The sequence below is a fragment of the Herpailurus yagouaroundi genome, unplaced genomic scaffold, assembly GCF_014898765.1.
Source record: "Herpailurus yagouaroundi ecotype Mexico unplaced genomic scaffold, PumYag 165, whole genome shotgun sequence".
Classification (NCBI taxonomy): Eukaryota; Metazoa; Chordata; class Mammalia; order Carnivora; family Felidae; genus Herpailurus; species Herpailurus yagouaroundi.
Window position 1 is genome coordinate 2,067,692 of NW_024412406.1, and position 21,165 is coordinate 2,088,856.

General features: G+C 36.4%; 1 protein-coding gene across 8 annotated transcripts in view; it reads right to left on the bottom strand.

The window, feature by feature from the left end:
* RALYL (RALY RNA binding protein like) overlaps window positions 1-21,165 on the bottom strand; it is a 718,636-nt gene that overhangs the window by 510,177 nt on the left and 187,294 nt on the right. Inside the window, exon 1 of one of the 8 annotated variants that reach the window (XM_040487490.1) lies at window positions 2,315-2,415. The exons of the other annotated variants lie outside the window; for them this stretch is intronic. The gene's annotated coding sequence lies outside the window, so the exon portion shown is untranslated. Of the gene's footprint in view, window positions 1-2,314; window positions 2,416-21,165 lie in introns of those variants that run through there. 8 annotated transcript variants of the gene reach the window in all.

The following is a 21,165-nucleotide window of genomic DNA, read 5'->3' on the forward strand; positions in this document are numbered from 1 at the left end:
AAGGAAGGAAGGAAGGAAGGAAGGAAGGAAGGAAGGAAGGAAGGAAGAGAGAAAGGATAGAAGGGCACTAAGTACATTGTAGTAGAAGGGGTTTAAGTAATAAAGGACCTTGTCATAACTGACTGCTGACCTGTTGAATTTTAGAGATGACAGAGTTCTGATTGAGCACAGAATTTCAGTGATTTTCAAGTTTCATATTTCATCAGCACATCCACTGAAAAAAAGTTTAAAAATCACACACCCAGTTTCATGGAAATTAAAGACCAGAGAACTTACGTAATTTATCAAATTAAGAAGGTCTGCTATAACTAAAATGAGGTGCTATTACAGATTTTTGAGAAAGGACAGCGTAAGTAAATATAGCCAGAAATTGTTATTAATTCACAAAACTATCTTTCCTTAAGTAATCAAATGGAAAAGATTTCCCTACCTTTCTCTGTTGGCTGACATCTGAGCAATGAAAATCCCTTAGGGGAACTTGCACACTGAAAAAAGCTAATCGCACCTACACAGCTTTTCCATAGCTTTTTCTTACAGGATTTAAGCACCTTGTTTATCTTTAATTTTTATGTGTAATACTGACATACACTTCATCCCACGTCCCTTAAAAATGATCCATTTCTGCCTTACAGTATGGTTGATACAATCACAGACAAAATACAGAGCTGATTTAGAAGTTTTGCCACAGCTCCCCTCACCAGCTGCCATCACTCTCATATTCATGGCTGTAAGACCACTAGTGCTATAGGCTAGATCTTAATACATTCTTCTAAAGCCTCTTCAGTTTATGTGACCTCCTCAGAACTCAACTTTTCCCTTGGCTTTTGAGTCTGAACATTCTTCTGATGTCAATATCTCCCCCAGACTCAGATAGGAAGCTCCTTCCTAGCTGGACAAAAGTCCTGACACCAGACAGACCACATGACTGGGTTAACAGGCAGGCATTTGGCATGAAAGGGCAATTGGACAATGCAGTTCTGTTCTCTGCACACTTATATTCCCTGATAAAACCTGAATAAGATGGAAATGAATAAAGGAATAATTATGCATATAAATTAATATTTTTGAAAGCAATGTGGCTTTGTGTAGAGTTTCAAACCTGAGGCTGAAAGCTGAATACAGACCACAAATTTGTACAGGTTGCTTAGCGTATGGTTTAAATATAAATAAATTTAAATGCATTCATTATACTGAGTGACATTATAAATCTATGTTCTTGGGGCGCCTGGGTGGCTCAGTCGGCTGAGCCTCCCACTTGAGCTCATGTCATGATCACACAGTTCCCGAGTTCGGGCCCCATGTCAGACTCTGTGCTGACAGCTCAGAGCCTGGAGCCTGCTTTGGATTCTGTGTCTCCTTCTCTGTCTGCCCCTCCCCCTCTCACTCTCTGTCTCTCTCTATCAAAAATAAAGAAACATTAAAAAAATTATAAATCTATGTCCTTACACATGTTTGAATTTACAATCACTAGAAGAGTACTTAAAAGCATGGACTTTAAGGTCAGACAGATTCAAGACTGTGCTCTGCAAGAAACTTTCCAGCCGGAAGATGGAATGCTAACAGAAACTACTACATCATAGATGTATTGTGAGCATTAACATAGATAACGAATGTAAAGTCCCTAGCACACACTCTAACACATACTAATTGTTAAATATTAGTTCCTATTGTTCTTTTTTTAAAAAAAAATTTTTTTTCAACGTTTATTTATTTTGGGAACAGAGAGAGACAGAGCATGAACGGGGAAGGGGCAGAGAGAGAGGGAGACACAGAATGGGAAGCAGGCTCCAGGCTCTGAGCCATCAGCCCAGAGCCTGACGCAGGGCTCGAACTCACAGACCACGAGATCGTGACCTGGCTGAAGTCGGACGCTTAACCGACTGCACCACCCAGGCGCCCCGCTATTGTTCTTTAGTAAATGGAACTCCTGCTGCTAATAAAATCAAGTTAGAGCACAGTACGTGAATAAAATGCTTTGCCTAAAAGCAGTACCACCTGAGCCTAATGTCACAAACATATTTTTATGTACACCGCCTTAACAGAAACTGACATTAAGGAAGTGAATTTTAGCAGATGACAGAACTATAATAAGATTTCTTTGGAGTGGTTTTTAAATGGGCTACCATGCAACCAGTTCTGAACATGAGTTCCAAAGCAATGTAGTTTCCAGCCATGTGTTCCATATATCACTCTTTCAGGTAAGTAACTTCATGAACTAAGTGTTTAAAAATTAAAAATAAAAAAAAAAATTAAAAATATAAGGCACAGAATCCAAGGGTGAGAGGACTACTATGAAAGAAGAAATCAGGCTTACCTTGAGTTTTATAAAAATGAGATGTTTCCTAGGTCCTCTTAGCTTTCACATTATTTGTCGAAAGAAGAACTCAAACTTACAACCTCATTTTATCCAAGAGAAACATGCAGGCTAAAGGGTTTTTTTGTTTTTTGGGCTTTTTTTTTTTTTGGTTGTTGTTTGGTATACAATACCTGAAAAATAATAGAGATTAATAATGCATTGGCAAGGTTAAATAAGAAAGGGAAACTTTACCTTGTAAAATCAAAAAATGTTCTGTAAACTGAGAAGTGGATTAGAATGTTCAGAGCGCTTGGGGACCAAGCATTCTGTAAAGTCTGATTTATACTACAAGCATCATAATGCCTACCTACTTCAGAATGACAAATAGTACCACGCTGAAGTCGCAAACAGCAGCCCCAGAGCGTTAACAGCAAATGTCTTCCATCTTAATAGCTGAGTCTGTGCCATTCTGTGCACTTAAAATTCTGAGCATTTAACACTTCTTGTTGCATCTAAATCCAGATACAAAAACCTTCAAATCAAACTATTTACCTCAACTGAAATCTGCCTTGAATAATTCATAAGAAAGAAGAAAGATGGTAGGCAAGAAAGCCAAAGAGAGTTTTAATGAACTCTAGAGTTTTCAAAAATAATGGCACAGAAGTTATTACAGCTTTTCCCCTCACTCTGGAAAACAGAGTATCAGTCACTCTAATACTGAATACTTCCAGAAAACAGAAGGAGCAATAAAAGGTTCAGCTTTCTGCTTGTCTGCAATTGATATACTAACAGCACCACACAGATTATTACCAGGGGGGGCTCTTTTTGAATGTGTGACAGTCGAGGAAGCATCTAAAGTATTCATATTCAAATGTTTTATTTTTATGCTGTTTCTTAAAATTCCAGTGGTATCTGGAGTCTCAGTTAAAAAGAAACCATGAAAATCAAGAAGTATAGTGGCTCTGGCCTATGTTACACCAGCAAGGGCTTTCATGTGGCTCTTCTACCCTTGAAGACTTATTTGGCCTGATGGGCAGGGTTAGGGTTAGCAGCGATCCCACCTATGTTTCCTTGGAAATCATAAAAAAGGCCTCACATTCTCCTCTAATAGATAAGCATCTCTTCAGTGATTCATTTGGCGAATGAACCTAGGATTTTTATCAAATTGAAAAAAAAAGAACAGAGGCTGTTTGAAGTGTTAGTGCTGTGTAGGTCTGTATTAGTCTCCTATTGTTGCTCTAACAAATTATCACACTTGGTAACTTTTTTAAAACAACACAAATTTATTCTGTACAATTATAGGGGTCAGAAGCCCAAATCAAGTCTTATTGGGGCTAAAATTAAGGCATAGACACTACTGCATTCCTTGTGGAGACACTGAGGAAAATTCCTTTCCTTGCCTTTTCCACCCTGGAGAGGCTGTCCACATGCCCTGGCTGGAGCCCTCTCCTCCATTTTCAAGCCTGTCATTCCAACCCCTGCTTCTCCATGCCATCTTCTTCCACCTTTGATCCTCTTGTTCTCCTCTTATAAGGACCCTGTGATTACACTGGACCCAACTGGATAATCCAGGATTATTTTCCATCTCAAGATCCTTAATTTAATCACATCAGCACAGTCTCTGTGCCATGTAAGTAACCTATTTACAAGTGCTTGGAATTAGGAGGTAGACGTCTTTAGGAGGCCATTATCTGTCTACAATTAGGTTGTAATATATTAAATGCTTAATGGAAATAAATGTACATATTAGGTAACAAACCCCATATGGCTCAATTATAAAGAAAAACAAAACAATCTCAGTAATTGTAACAGGACCAATTTTTTTTCAAAGTAATATTTTCTAAAACTATGTTTCATAGAACTCTAAAAAGCTTACTGACAAACTTTAAAAATACATATAATAAGTATATATAAATTTCAGAGTTGCTACTCTCTGTTAATTAAAAATAATGGACGCACATCATGAGATATCACTTTATACCAGTTAGACTTGGCTGGTATCAAAAAGACAAGAAATCACAAGTGTTGGGGAGGATGTGAAAAAAAAGGAACACCTGTGTACTGCTGGTGGGAATGTATACTGGTAAACCCACTGTGAAAAACAGTAGGGGGTTCTTTGAAAAGTTAAAAATACAAATACCATATGATTCAGTAATTCCACTACTAAGTACTTAAGAAAATGAAAATGCTAATTCTAAAAGTAAATGTACCCCTATGTTATGGTATTATTTGCAATAGCCAAGATAAGGAAGCAACCTAAATGACCATTGACAGATAAATGGATAAAGAAGATGGGATATATAGAGACACAATGAAATATTACTCAGCCACAAAAAGGAATGAGATCTTGCCATTTGCAACAACATCAATGGACTTAAGAGAGTATTATGCTAAGTTAAGTAAGTCAAACAGAAAGACAAACACCATATGATTTCACTTGTATGTGGAATCTAAAAAACAAAAAACAAATCTATAAATACAGAGAATAAATAGGTGATTGCTAGAGGGGAGGTGAATGGGGAATGAGCAAAATGAGCGAAGAGGAGTAGGAAATACAGGTTTCCAGTATTGGAATGAGTAAGTGATGAGGATGAAAGGTACAGCATGGGGAATAGTCAATGGTATTGTAAGAGTATTGTATGACAACCGATGGTAGCTACAATTGTGGTGAGCATAGCGTATACAGTTGTTGAATCACTCACTGTCTTGTATACATGAAACTAATGTAACACTGCAGTTCAAGTGTATTTCAATAAAAAAAGAGATAGAACTGGGCATTTAAAATATAGGTACAATCAAAATATCTACATCAAAGAAAGCGATTTTTGTGTGTGTGTGTGCGTGTGTGTGTGTGTGTGTGTGTGTATTTGTCTGTTTGTTATTTCCCCTTCTGGTCTGCAAGTGCTTGGATACCCAGTACTTAGAACACAAATAATGTTTGCTGAATGGATAAATAAATTAATGAGTGAATGAATGAAATTATTTCAGATGGCCATATGTTAAAAGGCAAAAATCAACTTTATCATTCCAGATTTTTTAAAGTAAAATAACATTGCTGGTTGAAATATTAAATGTAGACCTGAGATTCAATCATTTTCTAAGAATCAGGGGCTCCTGGCTGGGTCAGTTGGTAGAGCATGCGGCTCTTGATCTAGGGGCTGTGAGTTTGAGTCCCATGTTGTGTGTAGAGAATACTTAAAAATAAATTCTTAAAAAAAAACTACTATATAAATGCTTTTTTAGACAATCCTCATTTCAAATATATAATAGTATTTTTTAAGTCATTACACAAAAACTGAATAATAAATTTCAGGTATAGTGTAATCCATGCAAAAGGGAAAATAAATAAATAAATATTAATGGCATGGACATTCCATAATTATTGAACAGTTTTAAGAAGTTAGTTTTTTTTTTTTAATTTTTTTTCAACGTTTTTTTTTTTTATTTTATTTTTTGGGACAGAGAGAGACAGAGCATGAACGGGGGAGGGGCAGAGAGAGAGGGAGACACAGAATCGGAAACAGGCTCCAGGCTCCGAGCCATCAGCCCAGAGCTTGACGCGGGGCTCGAACTCACGGATCGCGAGATCGTGACCTGGCTGAAGTCGGACGCTTAACCGACTGTGCCACCCAGGCGCCCCAAGAAGTTAGTTTTTAACTAGCACAATATTCATGAATGTCATTCTTGAAAATGATAGTTTACAAATGCTCTAATGATGATTTTAATATTATTTAACTCTACTACCTTTCACAGAGATTGATCAAAATAGGCATGAAATTCAAACTGATAGCAAAGTATAGGAATATAGTTTCGGTACCTCATGGCTCCTTTATATGTAACATTTAACATGTGTTAGATGATTTAGCAATAACATAATCAGGATACTTAGATAAAAATCACCACCTCTATCAGTGTACTATATTAATGCAAGTTTAAAAGCAACCCCTGAAGTTACACTGTAATTTACTCCCTTCTGCAAAGAAAAACATATTTCTTATCTTTTGAATAAAATATGTCACCAAACAAAAGCACTTAACAGACTGCCCAGATAGATGTTTTTCTTATAGTTATAAGTATGCAGTGTTTATTGATATGCTATAATGAAATCTTTACCAGATATAAATATGATGCTTATTTATTGAAAATAAACCGATAAATATTTTGACTCTGAATTTTAATGACTTAATTAATAAGGAGATATACTTTCTTTGATAATTCACCATTAGCTGCAACGGATTTCCACAAAAAACATAATAAAAGGAAGTCCAAATACTATGTTTTTCCCTAAGTGAAATATTCTTACAGGTTCACAAAGAAATAGGAAGTACTATTTTTCAAAAACCAAAGCATTTTCTACATATTCTCCTTAAAAATCATCATGAAACTAAGTTCATTTTTAATTTGGTTCACAGATTAAGCACAAAATATATATTTTAATGGAAAATTTAACTTTGTTTAATTCTGCTTGTTAAAGTAATACGTGTTTCTGGCAAAACATTCAGAAACACTGAAGATAAAAAGAAAATAAAAATCATAACCCACAGACAACCACTGTCCATTTAATACATATTCTTTCAGACTGCTATCATAAGCCCATGTTTTTTATTGGGATATCAGTATTTTATATAACGATTTTTAAAATGTGTTTGATATATATACATAGACACACGCATACAGTGGAAATTTAGGTTTTATTTATTCTTTGTTTCTGTCTTCATTGTCATATTTTATTTCCACTGCAACTACAGCTGCATTTCCAACAAAAGATAGGATAAAATTTTAAAAATATAAATTTCTATGTATTTTACTAATGAATTTTTGGAGCGGAGTTAGTTTCAATAACTTGGAATTTGAAGTTGAAAATACTTGAGGATTCCTGTGACTAAATATTTATACTTGTTTTCTCTTTGTAAGAAGAAATGCCAATATAGTTAGTTCTAAAAACTCTTCAAAATAATCTGTAAATGAAATAATTTACCATTTACACCTGTTTTTCTTTAGATTACAATGGAAATTCAAATAAATGTCACTGTATTATTTTTCTATTGAACACATTTAACACATTAAAAATATTAACATGATCACCAATATACCTTATAAATACTGAAGAAGTTAAAGTGAACATTGTCTCCTGAAGTAGAATCTAATAATAGAGAACATTCATATGAGGACAAATTATTTTATTTGAATGCATTCTCTTTCCTTTTTGAAATTGTGAAGTAAAAATTCTTAGAATGAGAAATATCGATGATGAAATTCTTAAAAACTAAGCACACCAGCAAGAACATTACTTCATACATCTTTTCTCAGGGATGTAAGTTTAAGTGTATTAATTTTTTTTTAATTTTTTATTGAAGTATAATTGACCTATAACATGATATTTAAAAATACTCATCCTAATTTATAGGTCAATGGCTAGAATATTCTTGCTTCTAAAATAAGTATTCAATTCTTAATATGATCATGTTTTAATTTGAAAGTTGGTTAAACAGTTTTAGAAGTAAGTGTGTTTTTAGTTGTAAATATACTCTTTTATTTAATTATTGCTTTGTTGTATAGAGATTAGTTATTTATCAATTAAAATACTTCTTTTGTGCTTTGACATTAACTTCTGCAAGAAATGTACTAACTGCTTACGGATTTGTTAGCGAGTTCTGAGAAACATGTTTGGGCTTGTCATATGCAACTAGATTAGGTCCTAGATCAGGATGCTTTTGAATTAACTTGAGGTAAGAATAATATCTACGGATCATTTTCATTTGAAAATTTTCCCTCCTGATTATTGACTTGTTTTATGGTTATTCAGTTTTGTGTGATGACTTACAATCTAACAAGCATGTCAAGAAGAGAGGCTTGGGAGGCTTGTGGTCATGTTATATAAGGAACATATCTGGAGAGAAAGAAGCCCGGAACGTGCAGGGAGGGAAGAAAAGGAAGGCAGCACACACATTGTCTTCCGATGTAAATTAAAGGCAGGGCTAGCATTTGGAAATGAATAAGACTTGATTAGTAAGCCTCAAGTTTTTCAACAGGAAGAAGTTTCAGAGATGTAGATTTCAGGTCAGGAATAAGATTCGTACAAGGATGATAACAGAAATTCATTTATGGAACTTATTGAAAGCCTATTACTTGCCAGGTACCATGCTTGGAACTTTACATTCATTATTGTGTTTAATTTTCACAGCAACTTAATCACATATGCACTATTTTGTGGTGAGAGGACTAATTAATGCTTAATAAATGTTTAATTAATTCCCAGATGTATGACTAGTAAGTCGTAGAACCAGAAGTTAAACAAAAAGAGTCTGGGTATAAAACCCCATTCTTACTTTTTTTTTTTTTTTTTTTTTTTTTTTTTGTAAAATAAAAAAGATTAAAGCACTTGCTGGGTCATCTCTTGACGCATCAAGCCCAGATAGCTGAATCGACTAGGCTTCTGTGTGAAGTAGCTTTTAAGATGTCTGCTTCCTGGTATTGATGTCCTCGTTAATTCCTTTCTCATGAGTAAGTTGTTCCTAACTGAGGGTATGTGGGCAATGTTGAGGAGATGTCATTCCTGTGAGTTATGAAAGATTGTGACTTCGATTTCCAAGCTGATTCTATTGGCTTCTCAGTGCACATTCGTTGATGGAGGAGGGGTCATATTGGAGAGGGTCACTTGCCAAGGAACTGACAGTAGCTACCCATCAACGGCCAGCAAGTACTGAGGCCTAGGTTAACAGCACTCAATGCACTGTATTCTGCCAACAACAACTTTAGTGAGTTTGGAAGCAGACTTTTTACCAGTTGAGCTTCCATATGAGAAATCCCAGGCCTGGTGCACATTGTGATGGCACCCATGTAAGACAACCTGAAATAGAAGACCCAGGTAAGCCATCTGGATTTCTGACCTACAGAAACTGTGGTGGGATAAATGTGTTGTTTAAAGTCACTAAATTTCAGGGCAATTTGTTATACAGTAATAGATAACTAATACACTTCCCCAAGGCAAGGATTATGCTTTATTTGACTTCACTATCCAGCAACAAGCATACTTGCTCAAACACAGAAAGCAGTCCATTAATGTCAACTAAGTGAAGAGTGAATGAAGGAAAGAAGGATTAGATTAAATGATCTTTAAGATAATTTGAAACTTGAGATTTTATTATTCCACATGGAACATAATTATAGTAGTCTATTTACCATGGTCCTACTCACTTTATCAGAAAAAAAAAAAAACATTACAAGTGAAATAGTCTAAATTCAATAATAAAGATTTTTTGTCCTCTTTCACTCCCCCAGGCTTATTGAAATATAATGTAGATACAAGAGATTCACTCATTATAATTAGATTACTTGATAAATTTAGGAAGTGAAAGATATTCACATCAAGATATACGGCATTTTCAACTCCTGAAAAAGCTTCTTAGTGCCCCTCTGCAATCAACCTTCTTCCCCTCATACAACTACTGATCAGCCTTCCCTCACTATAGTTTCACATTTTCAAGAATCTCATATACAAAATATTGTTTTTAAGTGTTTAATGTGTGCTACACATCACTAGGTACAAAGATATCAGACTATATAAAACACTTGTAGCTGTCTTTATATTTTTGGTTTCCACTCATAATTTTATGTGTAAATCTGTTCAATAAATTCCCTCTACAAATAAATAATATTATCTATATGAAAAGGACTAAACTTTTCCAATGGTATTTTTACTAATCGATCTTTAATAAATTAACCTGACTGAGAGGACAGTTTACAAAATTTCTCAAAGATCCCTTTGATTTATCCAGATTTTCTTTCCCTGTGAACATTGAGAAAAAAAGAACTATTGTACTATATTAAGCTATTCTTCAGTGGCCATTTATCAACACTTTTTTATTTAAAAGCTAAAAGAAAGTTGAGCTATCGTGAAGCAGGAAAGGATTTTATTTAAAGTTAGAATTCTCTAGATTTTGCTACAACTTGGCTCTTTTAAATTGGTTCTTGCTGATTGAATTTTCAACTCTGACACAATCAGGCTTCTTTTGAAAGCTTGGTATTTCTCCTAGTTGCCTGTAAGAGACATGCAATCATCTAATAAAAATGCTAAAGACATTTCCTTGAATATAAGGGTTGATGATAGATGGAAGAATACCAGTGAGACATACACAATCAAAGCACTCCACAAAACTCAGCACTCGTCACCATTTGCTAGGAGTAGTTGTATCAGCTGACTTTGAATTCCTGCAGTCTTTCATTTAACAAATATTTATTGAAATCTCACAATGGGCTAGGTACTGCTTTAGCTCTACCAAGTATTTCTTTAACTGGCAGAAAATGACTAATAATTACTAGCACAAATACAGGAGTCAATTAAGTTGGATAAGTGTTGATATGTCTACAGCATCAAAGCTCCATTTTACATTGTAAGTTATCTAAATAAATCCCCAAGAGTGCCAAGGCTGTCTATCTCAACTTAGAGACGCCCTCTGGTAACCATTTACAATCGAACATTCACATACTGAAGTAAACAGTACAGTGAACAGAACAGTCAGTTTGGGACTACACTAATCTAGATGCAAATTAGGTTTGGACTTGCACTAAATAAGTTTAAGGACCATAGGAAAAATAACCTGACTTCTAGAGTCACAGTTTCTTCAGATATAAATGGGTGCTGTATATATATAAAGATGTGGAGCAGGGTTCTCCCTGTTGCTTCAAACATTTCAGCAAAAGCACTACATTGAAAACAATAAAGGACTGTGAAGAGCAGCAGCTAGTACCTCTCCTGGGGTTTCCTAATAAGCAGCCAAACTGGCCCCTAACATGGCAAGTCCTCTGCCCTGTCAGAAACATAATTATGGAGTGCATTAAGAGAAAGTCAAGGAGGCAATGAGACGTTATCTTAGGGAGGGGTTTTGGCTTATGTCCTCTCATGCAGACACATTCTATACACATATCCAAGGGGACAGTGCTACAAGATTTAAGAGTAGTGAGTGCCACACTTCTGAGACAAAAGACCAGGGAGTCCATTCTGACCACAGTTGCCGAGCTGTGGAAATGAGCAGGCCAACTGCTGCAAGACCACTGTGATGAGAAGCAGCAGCAACAAGCTCACATGTGGTCCCGAGAGTTTGGAGGCACGTGTGAACACTGATGACTGCCCCTTTCTCTCCTGGAGAATTCAGAAAGATGGATGCCAGCTGCAACATCCACACAGGCAGAGCAAGAAGAGAGGACAGCAGACAGGCAGACACATCCACGTTCCATTACCCGGCATGCCAGCAATGCCTGCATTTCCTATTGACTCAGTGCATAGTAATCTGCCATCTTTATGGGATCCCACTGAGAAGAACCCCCTGCCAAAGTAAGAGAACCCTGGCGGAAGGCGGTTGTAGGATTGGCTGCCGTGTGCTAGAGCTGGGTGACGGCTAAAATGCTTATGTCCCTCGTCAGAAAGCTGGGGTTCCCAGATTGTGGTGGTATGGGGGGAAAGGCAGGACTCTAAAGAGCCTACCAGCACAGCCCACAAGGTGGCCAGCTCCTGCCAATGCCAGAGGTACTGATTACTGAGAATGACTAGAAAAACCCCAGTCAAGTCAAAAACTATTTCACAAGGCAGAGCTAGAGCCAGTGTCAGGCCTCAGCTGAGGGAGAGGGAGACGTCGTGAATTTCATCTGAATTAAGAATAAACAGCCTAGAAATGTTAATAACGGAACATAAATTTTAATTATTGAAATTGACTTGTGTTCATAACTGATAGTCTGCAACTACGGCCCCTGCCTGGCATGTATCAAACTGCAGGGTCATAAGATTTGATAATATTGTTGAAGAGAAAAAGTAAAAGTGTGTTCTGCTTCTACTGGCTTTGAGTTCAGGCCATTGAATAAAATCATTACATAAGGATTACAGATAATACACGTTAAATGCCTACCATAGTACCTGGCACACAGAAAATGAGTTTAATAAATATGAGTTATTGTTAGTTTTATTACCATGTCTCTGGCACTGTTAGTTACTTTACTTATATACATTACCTCTAATCCTCCCAATAAATCTACAAGGTAGCTACTATTATATTTATTTTATAGATGAAGAAAAAGAGGAAACAAGAATGAAAGAGGCAGTCTGTACCCTCGGAAGCTTAATCTAAGGGAACCAGAGTGGTACATTAATGATACTAATGGCTCAAACAGAGACTGCACAAGATGTCGTCGGAGGCCAACTCAGACCACACATAAGCTTTCCCAATGGATCTTTCCTCCAAAATAGGAGTCAGTTACCCAGTGAATATGCCCCCCAAATAGGAGTCAGTTACCCAATGCATCTGCCCCCCAAAATAGGAGTCAGTTACACATTGCATCTGCCCCCCAAAATAGGAGTCAGTTACCCAATGCATCTGCCCCCCAAAATAGGAGTCAGTTACCCAATGGATCTTTCCTCCAAAATAAGAGTCAGTACCCAATGGATCTGCCCCCCCAAATAGGAGGCAGTTACCCAATGGATCTGGCCCAAAAAATAGAAGTCAGTAAAATAAGGGACAAGATTTCCAGATGATGGCTCTACAAGAGGTTCAGAACGGATGAAATATAGGAAGGAAAGAAGGGAACTGAGCTATAGGATGGCATGATATAACAGAAGGCCTTGTGACCCTCCTTTGTCATTTACTATGAAGACAAGAAAGGAAGTATTCACTGGTGGGTAGGGATCTCTGCATGGAACCCAGAAGTATGGTGTTGCCATATGACAGTCCTCCATTGCTGAATTAGGCAAACACATGAGCTCTCTGACCTCTAATATCCTCATGTGCAATGCCCATTAAGGTCCTCATTGTTATTTTTTATTTTTTTTTTAATGTTTATTTATTTTTGAAGGAGAGAGAGACAGAGCATGAATGGTGGAGGAGCAGAAAGAGAGAGGGAGACACAGAATCTGAAGCAGGGTCCAGGCTCTGAGCTGTCAGCACAGAGCCTGAAGAGGGGCTCAAACTCACAAACCGCGAAATCACGACCTGAGCCGAAGTCAGGCGCTGAACTGACTGAGCCACCCAGGCGCCCCAAGATCCTCATTTTTAAATAGAGTAAAGATAACACCTACCTGGTGGAGCTATACTGAAATGCTAAGTTAGGAAGTGCTACATATGTCTTAACATTATGAGCTCAAACACTGAAAGTGTTAGCCAACTCACCCTGATTTTAGTTAAAATAAACAATTCATTACATCACCGCCAATTAAATTCCTCTGCACTCTGATGCACAGTAAGCATCAAATAAATTTAAAAATACATTCTTTGTACTAGTCTAAGAATCTTCAGCTGGGTTTTTAAATTTCTATTTCTACTATAAATTCTAACAAAGGCAAAAGCAGAAAAACATGGCAGGAAAGTCAGGATGGATAAGGGCAAAGGCTAACTATGGAGGCTTCCCTTGAAGTTCCCAGAGTGGCAATAGTAATTACAGGTTTGGTGCTTCTTGCAATTATAGAAAATTCTCAAGTGTAGTGTTTCTCTCTCCACTATAAATCTGCAGCGACTCCGTGACCTAATCCAAGTATCAGAAAAGACCCAGCTCTGACAGCGTGCCCTCTTCCCTAAGTAGATGTTTGCGCTTCTTGTACAAGTGCCAAGAAAAATAGAGAGAGAGAGAGAATTAACATTATCCAGGTGAAATGTTGATAATGAGGGAATTTTGTGAAGCAGCAGAATGATACTGTGGGAAGAATGTGGCCTCTTGTCTCGGACACTAATGCCCTCCTGGATAGAGAGCATGATGGAACTGGCTACCAAACTTAGATGAAGTGGGTGAGCAGTCGAACTCAGGGCTAGCCACAGACCAGCTTATGGGAGCAGTCTGAAGGATGTCTGAGATTTATCTAATACCAAAGACTGGCCCAGGTGCAGCTAGCACAGCCACAATGTAGAGGCCAAGGGGCTTCATTAACCTAAGAACTGTTTGGTCAAGTTTTGATACAAACAGGGTCAATCTTGAAAAAGAGCATGTGGAAGATTCCAGGAAATGGGTATCAAGACAGAAAGTTATGAAATAGTCCAGAACCATGTGGATATTCCTCCCACGACCTAGGAAGCTAGGGAGAAGCCCTTCGGAATGGCAAGCATCAGGGCTGTACTAATTTGATAAAAGGATAGAGAGACACATAGAGAAATTTAAAAAAAAAAAATCAGAACTCTCTTTGGCACAACAGTTTTGGGGTTGGTGCCAGGCCTCGGTTCCAACCTGCACGAAATCCTGAGGCTGACAGGGCTATATTCTACACCTTCAATGCCTGGTTTGATCACTAGGCTGGACTGGTGCCAATGGGTAAAGCCCATGGCTGGTGCTTATCAGAGAATTCAAACTCACAAGTGGGAAAAGATGAAGTTAGGGGAAAGGAGGATGAGATTGACAGTTAAGTTTTTATAGGATATTTTACCTGATGAAGTCATTTTATTGCACCCATGTAATACGGGGGAAAGGAAGCTATAAAATGAAAGAGATAGGAAAAAATTCTCAGAAGTATAATGGTCCTTGAAATGTGTATTAGTCTTCATCCAGAGTTCAAAGAATATCTATTATAGAAACAATATTATGCTTTCATGAAAATGCATTGTCGTTGATTAAAATAGAGTCCTGTGATAAAAATCTTGTGGGACATGCTCTACAGGAATTAGAAGAGTGACATGATAGATGAAAATTGTTTCAGGTTCATATGGAGGGCACTGTATAATCACGATGATGATAGCTTGCATTTGTAAAGGATTTTCGTTTTCAAAGAGCTTTCATACCCGTCATCTCTTCTGATCCTTACAACAACCCTTCGAGCTAGGTAGGGCAAGAATTATCATCCCCATTTTAAAGGAAAGGAAACTTTATATCTTTCTCAAATAGGTAATTCTGTGTTAAAATGATTATATAACATTTCACTCTTCTTGATATCTGCACTAGCCTACTGAAGTACTTAGGCATTTATAAAATAAATTACAAAAATGAGAGTTTCTGAAAACTAAATTTTGTAAGATGAAAATGTTCTAGAAGAAACAGGCACAATTAAAAAGAACAAACTGTGTGAACATGTATGTATATTAGATACGAAAGGTGGCACAGAGAAATTTTTTGAGTAATACAATTTAAGTAGCTTCCTTATGTTTGCAACATTTCCATTTAACTATCTGGCTACCATTTCAAGTTTCATGTGTCAAAAACTAACCCTCATCTCTCACTTTCCCTATCTCTAACTATGAAACATCCCAAATTTGACAAATTGGTTTTAGTTTGCCTCTTCCTTTTTACCTAACTGAAATCAACCACCCCATCTTTTTCCTGTCTTCATTCCTGCCGTCTCCACCATGCACTCAATTTCACACTGTATCTTGGTGTCTCCAATTACAAGCTACTGTGATATACCATTAGGTGATTCTTTTCCTCACAAAATATTCATTAGATTCTTATTTTTTGTCCTCTCTAAAGAAAAACCTACTTTACCTGCCTTTCAGAATCCTTTATTTTCAAGAAACAAATGCCACTCAATTTCCAAACATCCCAATTTCATATTTAATGAACCCTGGGTTCTCCTAGCCCCTCCAATGCTTTATGGTCTTTCCTTCCTCAAGCCCTTGATATCTTGGTTTTCATGTAGAAAGCAAAGTTTCCCTGTTTGTTGCAAATATTTCTTCTCTAAGCTTTACCCAACTATCACTTCTATGATTCTGGACCTCTGTGGAAGGCCCTCTTTTATGAATATCCACATAATGTCTTCTACTGATCCATATTCCTTAATCTGTATCTTCGGTTATACTGAAAACCTCTCACAGGAGGCAACATGTATTAATATTCCTGTGACACCCTTAGGTACCAAGTCATGATGACATACGGGTGGACCATTACATTAATAATTATATCAAAAAAATTTTTTAATCTGAAAACAAATGCATTCATTCATCCTAACCATGCATTATGTTAAGTGCTGAGAATATGATGGCGAATAAATAAACCTGCTGCTGGGGTGCCTGAGTGGCTCAGTCAGTTGAGCATCTGACTGTTGGTTTCGGCTCAGGTCATGATCTCATGGTTTCGTGAGTTTGAGCCCTGTGTTATGGAGTTTGCTTGGGATTCTCTATCTCCTTCTCTTTATGCCCCTCCCCCACTTGTGCTGTCTCTTTCTCAAATAAAAATAAACTTAAAAACAAACAAACAAACAAAGAAAAAAACAACTGCTGCCTACCCTCACTGAGCTTGTGGTCTACTACCAGGGTGAAAATTAATAAATACCCTCAATGGGGAATTCTGACTGATTACCATCATTTAAAGTTACAAAAAAATAAAATGGATAAATAAAAGAGGAGATTCAATCACTCTTTATTATGAAAGAAGCTCACAAATGAAATAACACCTTTTGCTTCATGAAGCATAAAGGGTTGATGAATATTGCTTTTCCCATATGGCAGCACAAGGACCATAAATGGTTCAACGTTACATGAAATATGAAGATTAGGAAAATGCCTGGCATTTCAAGTTGGCAGCTGGAGGCAAAATCATTTATAATTCAATGATATATATTTTCATATTCATCAAACACTGTATGCTTAACATTGCTTAATTTTTAAATAAAAATGAATTACAATTATCCTAATAAGAATATAAAATAGCTTGAAGAACTTTATATTTTTGGTTATTCACTAAAGGAACAAATAAATTATGTTAATTTCAGTTAATTCTTTAAATTTATACAGTAATATTGAATTTAACTGGCAAATGTCTGATAATCCAAGCCATCCTAGAACATTTCCTAGTTGATGCATTTTCTTTATGCATCAGTATGTCTAATGTACAGATTTTTGCAAGATGAAGACCTATTTGAGGATGTGAAACCATGGGAAAAAAAATCAAAGACAATATTAAGAATAACTATTTCACAAGAGTTATGCCAGTCTATTTCAATTATAAAAAAACTTCACTACAGTATTCTTCTATCCTTGTGCTGGTTTAATGTTGGTAAAATATACTATATTTAATCCCTATTCCAAGTGTAAATATTTTAATGAGCACATGTTCATTTTGTTGTTCTTACAATTTTCCCCAATCATTACACAGACAAAAATGAAGAGTGAAAACATCTCTAATGCAAAAAAAAAAAATTCTATTGATATTAATTTGGTCATATAATCTATGATTTAGAGGCATTTAAAAATCACATTAGACAAAGATTTTATCTCCAAACATCTATGGAATTTATGTAATCAATAGATCTTTAATGTTTTAAAAGATGATTTCTAGTTTTTTCCTATATACAAATTCATTAGTATTTAGAGAAGAGCAAGAAAAAAAAAAGCCACAGAAATAATGATAAAGTAGGTAGAAAGAAAATGAAAGAAAAACAGTGTCACAGAAACTAATGAAGAAAATCAGATCAAGAAGGCATCAAGATTACATGGAATGAAGGATGGAAACTGGGTAATTGACTGAGAAATTAGGTCATAGGAAAACTTAGTCCAGTTTAGTAAATGAGGAGGAAGTTGAGGTCCTGACCCTTCAAGAGATCTGATGTAAATAACAAAACAGCTGCCCACCTCAAGTGTAAATACAGGTTGAAGGAACTGCAGGGAACTAGGGCATATGCATATGATCTTTAAGACAGTGGGGAGATGGGGAAATAGAACAGGTGGAAGAGTTCAGGGAAGGAGACTTCTTTAAATTAGAAGGAGGACTGGAAGAAGGAAGAGATGCACATGTTCATTGTTAAGAGAGGAACAGGTTGAGAACAAGGTCAAATGCTGAGAAATGGGGAAACGGAAACAATTTTAAAAGATCATACCAACAATTATAGAGCATGAAAATAGGAATGTAAAAAAATGACAAAGTGAGGGGCACTTGGGTGACTCAGCCAGTAGAGCGTCCAACTTCAGCTCAGGTCATGAGTTTGAGCCCCCCACTGGGTTCACTGCGGTCAGCACAGAGCCCGCTTCAGATGCTCTCTCTCTCTCTGCCTCTCCTCTGCTCACGTTCTGTTTCTCTCTGTCTCTCAAAAATAAATAAATGTAATAAAATAAAATAAATGTAAACATAATACTTAATGGAGGCATTTAAAACTACTCCAATAAAACTAGGAATATAAAAAAGATCCATCCATCAAAATTTCTATTAATATTAAAATTGGTAAGGAAGAGAAAAAACTGTATTTGTAAACTACAAGCGTGCTTACACATGAAAACCCAGAGAGTCAGGAAAATTATCAGAACTAATGAGACCGCTGCAAGGATGCCTGATGTACTATCACCCTACAAAATCAGTAGGGTGCCTTTACACCAGAAATAAGTGATTCGAAGGAATAAGTTGGATAAAACCCCATCCCTTTCACAACAGCAACAAAATAATAAGGTTCCCAGGAATGTCCAATCAAAGATGTGCCAGCTGTCATTTGGAAATTCACAAAATATTAAGGAGGTACTTCAGCACACCAGAAAAAGAAGAATGTGAGTGTGGTATGCAATGTTGTTGGAGAAGGGCACTCAATATTGCAAATATGCCCATTGTTCCTGAATTTATCTACACACTGACCATCAATTTTAAACAAAACCTTAGCAAAGTTTCCCACAAAATGAGAGAATCTGATCCTAAAATTTATAAAAGAGTAGACTGCCAAGAGGAGTTGAAACACTTTTCAACTTGGAAGAAATGAAAGAAGTTAAGGCTCATTCCCTACCAAATATCCAAGATTAATTTTTAAAATTGTGGCAATAAATAAACAAACATAGCATACTGAGTTACATGGCGATGGACAAGCAGGTCACTGGAATAGATTAGAATCCATAGATGGATAAAAGATAGAGGAGAGAGAGATATATACATCAATATTTAGAGAGAAATACTATTTAATAATGGTAGTATTATAATTCAATACGAAAGAAATGAGTTGTTAATAAACACTGCTGGAACAAGAAGTTATTATCCACACGGAAAATGTAATAGTAGATCCTGAATACGCTTAACACAGACACACACACATACACAAATCATAGTGGATTAAAGACCAAGATATAAACAGTAAAACTTTAAAAGTACAGAAAATATTTTAGGAGAATCTAACTTTAGTGGAGAAGGATACTTAAATGCTCTCATGAAGAGAAGAGAGGGCCTGGGTCTTGCCTTTTGTTTTGATGAATTCCCTTTACTTCTTGGTCATGGAAATCTTCCTGGTTTCTGGAGCTGGAATCTCCAGCTGGGATTCCTAATGGAATTTCGGGCTAATATATTACTGATTTGCTCAGTAGGCCTCACCTTGACTCCTCGTGGCTTTGGTGGACCTTCTGAAATCAACCACGTCTTTCATCAGCTCCTGCTAAAGCTACCCAAGCAGTCGGCTTCTGTAGGTGAAACACCTCATGTTCAGTTATGGAGGCTTTGATGTAAGTACACTGCTTGTTAATGCACATACCACACCTCCCACCACAAAGCAAGCAGAAACTTCTACATCTCTCTAGGCCACTGAGGAAGGGCTAATTTTAATTTAGATCCCCCTCTTTTCTTAACATTTTGTGATACAAGTACTCTACTCTGTTTGAGCCCCTGCCATTAATGCCAGCCTATCCTATGCATCTGCAGTCTTCTCCCCAGTTTATAACAGGAGACACAAGTACCTGCAGCCGCCTTTGGCTTCCCCACACCCCTTTCCACTTACAGGATTTTAAACAGGAAGGGGTATGTACTTGGCTGCTGGCTTCTTTTTTTCCCTACGCTCTAAAGGAGCAAAGCTCTCCTATTTTTCTTCCCATCTGATCTAAATTTATCTTACATCATCTGATCCCCATTCTTAGTGGCACGGAAGCCTCATGGCCTAGTGAACTCAGGTGGAAAGAGTATCTTCTCTATAATCAAAATCCACCAGGGGGATGACTCTTGATACAGAATATGGATAAGCAGAGACTAGACATTACCAATGAAGAAAACACATTGGCTTATATTTCAGACATATGATGCCTCATATATGTTTTAGAGGAAGAAGTTACATACGGATTGGAAGTGAGGAATGAGGGAGTCTATGAAACAGGCATTATTCTTCCCATTTTGTAGATGAGTAAGCCAGTGCTTTGGAGAAAAGAAGTAATAATCTGCACAACATCAAATGGAGCAAAATCAGAATTCTAACCAGGACTTGACAACAAAATGCATGTTTTCTATAGTAAAAAAATTACCTGATACTTTGACGAGCATATGGGCTACCAGCATTCAAATTTCTTATCACTTGATGGAGTAATGGATGAAATGCAATTAGCTAAACATCTTATGAAATCATGTTATTCATGAACATTCTCAACATAAACCTTCTAGCATTAATCAACCAGTATTAAAGCAAGTAAAAGGCATATTTTCATAGATCTTGAAGGAAAGGATCATTTAAATGAAAATCTTTTCTTTTGCAAGCTGGCATCTGTGGGAAATGTTTTAAATTATCATTTATTATGATATATTTATTATATTATCATTATCATATTTATTTAAAGTTGTATTTTTTATTATAGCTGATATCAGGAATATATATATAAATACACTATCAGAGTAATATGAATGCTAGGAAGTTTTACTTTTTTATTTACAAGTACTTGCGTGTATAGGTTTAATAACTATTGACCTCTCATGTATGGGAGTGAAAGTTGACAATTAGTCAAGATGACATAAACCATTGTTTTTAAACCAGTGAAAAACACTTTAATCTAGTCCTAATTTGGTTACCTCTCTCATCACTGTAATTATCAACAATCAGCATAATTAAATAATCATTAGCCAATCCATGAGGATTACTAAAATTGTATCTTTCCCATGCCTCCTAGAGTGAGATTGCCCATGGAAGCAATTAGAATTTTCTTTCTTTCTTTCTTTCTTTCTTTCTTTCTTTCTTTCTTTCTTTCTTT